The sequence below is a fragment of the Monodon monoceros genome, unplaced genomic scaffold, assembly GCF_005190385.1.
Source record: "Monodon monoceros isolate NGI ecotype Baffin Bay Population unplaced genomic scaffold, NGI_Narwhal_1 Super_Scaffold_11, whole genome shotgun sequence".
Lineage (NCBI taxonomy): Eukaryota > Metazoa > Chordata > Mammalia > Artiodactyla > Monodontidae > Monodon > Monodon monoceros.
The window spans coordinates 77,286,416-77,293,687 of record NW_021703767.1 but is presented as its reverse complement, the minus strand read 5'-3'; positions in this window follow the sequence as shown (position 1 = coordinate 77,293,687).

Sequence of the window (7,272 nt, the reverse complement as noted above, 5' to 3'; positions counted from 1 at the left end):
ATTTATCAATCCACAATACAAAATAAGGAGCTGACTTATTAGTGAGATAATATGTAATTTATCAGCCAAACAGGGACAATTTGAGAGTAAAAGTGTGGCCCATTAATAATTAAATCCTGGGAAAGTAAGGAGGTACTGTCTTTCTTTTAGCTCAAAGAGTGATGCATATTATTTTTCAATATTTCTTTATATTTGAGTGTCATTATGAACCTACAGATTACCATTGATTCAATGTGCTTTAATCCATAATAACTATTATTATTATGATACTTAAATTGTTCATCTTTGGTCTGCCTGGGCTTTTTTAAACCGGCTCCTGTGTTTTCTTGATACAGTACTTTAAAAAATTTTTCTTCCGTAATCGTAATGTTGAGGTACATCCAGAAAAGTACATGTTTACAGCTAGATGAATTTTCACAGAGTGAATATACCTGCATAATCTGTATTCATGTCAATAAATAGACATTTTTCTTCCTTTCCCAGAAGCTCCCTCTGCCCCACCTTCTTGTCCTTACCCTCACCGTTCTGTGGGTAACCACTATCCTGACTTCCAAAACCATAGATGAGTTTTGTCTGTTTTCGAACTACTGCATATTTAATTCTTTGAATCTAACTTCTTACCCAACATTATGTCCTAAGATTCAAAATTCATCTATATGGTTTCATGTAGTTTAGTTCACTTATTTTCATTGCAGTACAGTATTCTATTGCAGAATATACCACAACAAAATGTTTAATCCATTTTACTGGTAATGGACATTTGGTACGTTTCCAGTTTTTAGCTATTACAAAGAGTGCTGCTATGAACTTCCTTTGTTTCTGTTTTTTATTGACGTGTAGTTGATTTACAATATCGTGTTAGTTTAAGGTATACAGCATAGTGATTCAGTATTTTTGAAGATTATATTCCATTATAGGTTATTACAAGATATTGGGTATAATTTCCTGTGCTATACAGTAAATCATTATGCTTAAACATTCTTGTATATGATTTGGGGAGAGCTATACTTTCCCTTCTCTGATACCTCGGAGTGGAATTGCTCCATCACAGGTGCGCTTGGGTTCAGGGGTAGTGGATATTGCCAAAACATGTTCCAAAGTGCTTGTACCAATTTACACACTCACAGCAGTACATGATGTTCCACATCCTTGTCAATGCCTAATATTATCCATCTTCTTTCATTTTAGCCATTCTAGTAGGTATGTAGGGGGTCAAAAAATAAAAATTTGTAGTTTTTAACTCATCTTCCTAATAACTAATGAAGCCAAACACATTTTACTATGGTTATTATCTATTTGAATATTCGATTTAGTGAATTATATGTTCAATTTCTTTGCCAATCATTCTATTTTCTTTTTTCTTTAAGGAGTTCTTTATATATTCTTTTTTTTTTTTTTTTTTTGGGTACACGGGCCTCTCACTGTTGTGGCCTTTCCCATTGCGGAGCACAGGCTCTGGACGCGCAGGCTCAGCGGCCATGGCTCACGGGCCCAGCCGCTCTACGGCATGTGGGATCTTCCCAGACCGGGGCACGAACCCGTGTCCCCCGCATCGGCAGGCGGACTCTCAACCACTGCGCCACCAGGGAAGCCCTCTTTATATATTCTTGATCTGAGTCCTTTATCAGATATATATGTTACAAATATCTTCTCCTAGCCTGTGGGCTGCTTTCCCACTTTATTAATGAAATTTTCTAATGACGAGTTATTTTTAATGTAGTCCAGTTCATCATTTTTTCCCTTTATGATGATAATTTCTTTGTATCCTGGTTAAGAAATTTTTGTATGCCCAAAATCGTGATGATATTCTCTTCTGTTTTCTTCTAAACTATTTTAGTGATCCCTTGTATATTCTTTTATGTATTTTCTTTCTTGTATTTAAGTATAACATATATACAGAAAAGTACACAGAGAATAAGTGTATAATTTGATAAATTTTTACAAAGTGAACATACTATGTAATCATCACCCAGATCAAAAATAATACTATGCTGGAATTTCAGATTTATTTTTAATATACTTCCTAGATGATTCCTCTGCAGCTTGCATCATCCCACTTAACCGACCCAAGGGTGAAAACCAGTTTTAGAAAAATATCTGGGTAAAGATAATTTCCATAAAAGGAGATAGGATAATACAACTGTACAGATTTCCAATTATGCCCTTCACCATATAATTTCCTTGTTCATAGTACCATAAACTTTACAGTTTTCAGATATACTGATATCAGAATGATCAATATATAATTCACAATTGATTGTGCATGCACACGCGCACGCACACGCACACACACACACACACACACACACACACCCCTACATACACAATACTTACCGGGAGTAAAATCAAGTAGAGCAATTGAAGTACAATGTTGAAGAGTTTTTCTTTGGTCTCCAGAGTTTAAGTCCTCTAAACATAGGTTATATTTCATGGGTGCCTGGGATTCATAAAGATTCAATCTCCCATTTTGTTTGAAATCATGAACAACTGTTTCTTTTTTAGTACAATAGGAATCTCTGTCACTTATTCACCTTGGGGATCAAGTTTGCTACTTAATTTAAATATGAATCCAAGTGTTTTTGAATAAACTTAAAGAACAAAATAAATAGTATCCATAGCCAGCATTTTATTGGAAGATTAAAGAGTCCAGGAAAAACATCTTATACATAACTCCAATGAGTAGGTCAATTGGCTTTAACAAATTACTTATAAAAATATTAATACATTTGGTTAGAATTTGTTTCCAGACAACTGAAATGAGGTCCTGAAAATATAGTTCTAAGATTTATTTTTAATTTGACAATTACTCAAACTAATAATTTTAAAATCACTGATTCTTTTCAGTTTTTCTTCATAAAAATGTATATAAAAATATAAAAAAAATAAGGAAAAGGTGAGGGTATTCCAGAAAACTTTACAATAACGCAAAATATGTAAAAAATAATAGGATGTCATCTAGATTATTATTCTATTTGAAAATTAGCCTTCCATAGTGACACCTATTGGTTTAATTATTCATATCACCCTGCCCTCATTCAACTCTCATGTTAGAGAGAAGTAATCATAGGAATGGAAATCTAAGTATTACAGGGTATCTTAACTAATTCTCTGCATAGAACTAGAAATTCACACAAACACACACACACACACACATGCACAGAGTGATCATTGGGAATATGGCAATTTTCCTTCAAATTGTTTTTTAAAACATAAAAGAAAAAGTTTAATGTTAGAAAGGAATCACTACAATAATGATTTAGAAGTAGAGATTTAGTCCTAGAATGAATTTTTGAGGTCATCTTGTTTAACCCCCTCATTCTATAAATGTGCTTACTGTTTCAATTACTTTTGAGAATAACATGATAGAAGTAAAATAGAGAAGTGGCGTGGTGGTGGTGGGTTGAATTGGGAGATTGGGATTGGCATATATACACTAATATGTATAAAATGGATAACTAATAAGAACCTGCTGTATAAAAAAATAAAATAAAATTCAAATATTCAGAAAAAAAAGAAGTAAAATGGAGGATTTTTTAAATGTAAGTGCTGTCACACACCACTAGACACAGTATTATTCATTAAACACAGTGTTACTATTACTGTATAATATTCTGTAAAAATATTCTTAATATTCTATGAGAATCTGTTGTTAATTCATTCAAAAACATTTATGTTGTCCTGTGGGCTAGATACCAGGTATTTTTTGCTTAATAGAAAAATAAGAGTGTTGTCTTTGTCTCTCTTATTACCTTCATTTCTACAGCCAGATGAACATTAAATGTCCTTAAAAGCCCTGTAAATCATTGTTTTGGTTCAAGTCATTATCTCCATCCTAGTCCAAATTGTTATCTTTTCTCTCTTTGATGATGGTGGCAGCTTCTTCTTTTCCTTCTTCCAATCCATGTTTACACTACAGCCAGATAGAGCTTTTAAAAATACATATCCAATCATGTTACCCCTTTGCTTAAATGTCTTCCTATTGTTTCTAGGATAAAGTAACAAAAATTTTAACATGATTTTTTTTTTTTTTTTTTTTTTGCGGTACGCGGGCCTCTCGCTGCTGTGGCCTCTCCCGTTGCGCAGCACAGGCTCCGGACGCGCAGGCTCAGCGGCCATGACTCACGGGCCCAGCCACTCCGCGGCATGTGGGATCTTCCCGGACTGGGGCACGAACTCGTGTCCCCTGTATCGGCGGGAGGACTCTCAACCACTGCGCCACCAGGGAAGCCCTTTAACATCATTTTTTTTTTTTAAACATAATTTTTAAAGGTCAGTCATGACTTGGTCCTTGGGTACCTCTCCTACTTCTTTTAGCACTCTCTCCTTTGCTCCACCCTCCAACCAGACTGCATTTCTTTCTCTGCCTCAGAAGCCCCATGCTTCTCTTGCCTCTGGCTCTGGAACAGCTTCTTCCTTTTCCAGTTCTTATCCCTATCATCCTTCCTATCTCTAGTAACACATCACTTCTTCAAGGGAGGCCTCCCTGACTTCCACTAGACTAGGTTCCCTAACACCTGAGGGCTCTGCTTTCATTACCCCCATTGCACTTCACTTATGAGTGCGTGACCTCCTGCAAGTTTGCAAGCTCTAAAAGGGTAAAACATTTTATACTTTGTGTACTGCTCTGTTCCCAGCAACTGGCACAGTGCCTGATGCATAGTAGACCTTCAATACATATTTTTGAATAAATGAGTGAGTGAATGATGATAATACCCTAGCCTGGAGAAACTAAGCATTTTATTTGTATCCATTGTATGCAGTTATTTGTTCATTGGATTATTCCTTCCATTATTAATGCATACATTTGTGCAGTTTTATTGAAAGACCATCTCTATGTTTTCAAGCAACCAAAGACGCAGAGAGGACAGAGGCATAAAAAAAGAAGAAACTTAGAGTACAATAAAATAATTGCTATATTGTGGGTATGTATGGAATGTCATGGGAAAAGCAATCTCTGCATCTGCCTGTGGAGTCAGGGAAGGCTTCATAGAGGAGGGAAATTTCAGTTGCATGAAGAAAGATGACAGGCATTTTCAAAGAAAACAAATTAGGGGAAAGAATTCTGTGTAAAGAGGAAAATATGCACAAAGAAATAGAATCAAGAGACGGCAAGTAATGTGCTGAAAATTACATGTAGTTCAATGTCCTCAGAGCATAACTGGGATAAGGAGGTTTCGATATACTCACAAATTAACTTTAAAATGAAAACCCTAGGAAGATAGTATTTCCTTCTTTCCAAGTAGGAAAATGGAGATGAAGATGTTTGCTAAAAAGCCCTCAATGCCACCATTAGAAATGCAAGCCAAGGTCATAAGGTGCTAGTTTTATTCTGTAGGATAACTATCCTGGTTTCCCTCCTACAGTCAGCCACTTTGAGGCATCACCCAAGGACCAAAGTCTTATTGAAGACAGGCTTCACTATCACAGAGATAAGTTTCATTCCCAAATTAATATTCCTACCATATCTTCTCCTTTACACTTTCATCTTCTTTCAAATCAGTTCTTTTACCTTTTTGGTTTTGTTTCTTTATGTCAACATCCTCATGCTGGAGAGAATAGTTCCACTTTCATTTTAAGGAGATAAACTGGGGATTATGTGGAAAAAGCATTCCTAGAGCAGGTTCTGCAGCTTTTGAGCTACGAAGTAGTTGCTCTCCAGTGAATAATGTTGGCCCTTGATATGCTGTAATTAATTGGAAAACAATATAATACCCAGTCCTATATTGGTTACTCTATGTTTCCATTCAAAAAAGCTGGTGATTTGTCATTTAAAATTTTATTGAAGTAAACTTTACTTTTTTAAAACAGAAAAGAATAAAGAATAAAACAAACAAACAAAAACACCATTTATCCCTGTACTCAGAGAGTGTTTGTTAACATAGAGGAAAATTATACGTGCATAAGATTTTTCACAAATTAACAGTACAGAAATGTAAATAGTAAACAATGTCTTTCTTACCCACCTCCATGGTTTCCCCCCACCACCTCTCTCCCAAGAGATGTACCTATCACGTATTTCTTATGTCTTTACAAAGAAAATAAATTTTATGGCATATATGGATCCTTTGAAAATGTATACACCATACTCTTTATCTTCCCTTTAAAAATAAAATTAATAGTTAACTATACTTATCGGCATTTTCCATATCACCTTATTCTTTTTAATGGCTGCATAGTTCTTTGTTCATATGTACCATTACTTGTCTAATTTGTCCCCTTACACATCTCCATTGCTTCCTCCGCTTTTTGTATCATAAGCACTGTGGCAATGAATATTCTTTTAAAAGCATCTTTGCCTTCTTATAGGATTACAACCATAGAATTACTTTCCAACTGTGTCTAAAAGTAGAAATGCTGAATCTATGAGAATATGTATTAACATTTTTGATACACATAGCCAAATTGGGTTCCAAAAAATGTTATGCTAATTCACACTTCTCCCAGCGGTATAGAAAAAGGCTTGTTTCCTCATATCCTTGCCAACATAAGATATTAGCAACACTTAATATTGTTACCACTTTTATGGGTTAAAAAAATGATATCATATTATTGTTTTGATTTGCATTTATTTAACTAAATTGAGTACAGTTGATAAACTTTAAAAAATAATCACTAATTGTTTGAATATGTATTTCTGCAGATGGAAATTATTTTTTTATTGTTTTTACTACCCTGCTATGATCTATTCCCAATTTCAAAACATGTATTTATTTTCTCAAAGTGTGTTATACTTCCTACCCATGGCATTTGAAATATTTTTAGGTGGTACATTGAATATTTTTACTTTACAGCCGTCTATTTATTTTTATGTAGATATGAAAAAACATGTTTTCCACTTAGAATACAATAAGAACTTTTCATTTAAATACATTTAAGTTTGAAACTGAGTTGATTTTAAAATACATTAAATAAAAATAAGTAAAAATGCTTTTTGGGTTATCAAAAATGGGTAAGTCCATATTTGGCTGACTGAATTTTGGTATACAATGGGCTAATCAACGTAATATCCTTAAAATAAAATATATGTTAAGCAAAAGGTTCAGTAGTTTATTAAGTTTCATTGCTCAGGCAAAAAGTAGAGCCACAGGCTAGAATTAGAGTTAGCAAGTGAAAAATGGGCACATGCTCAAACTCAACCTATAGGCTTTCTCCAGAGCCAAAAACTAAGAAAATAAGAGTATTTATTTATTTGGTTATTTAAAATAGATCTCAGAAATCAAATCATTTCACTCATAAATACCTTATTATATATATATATATAAAACAGATAAA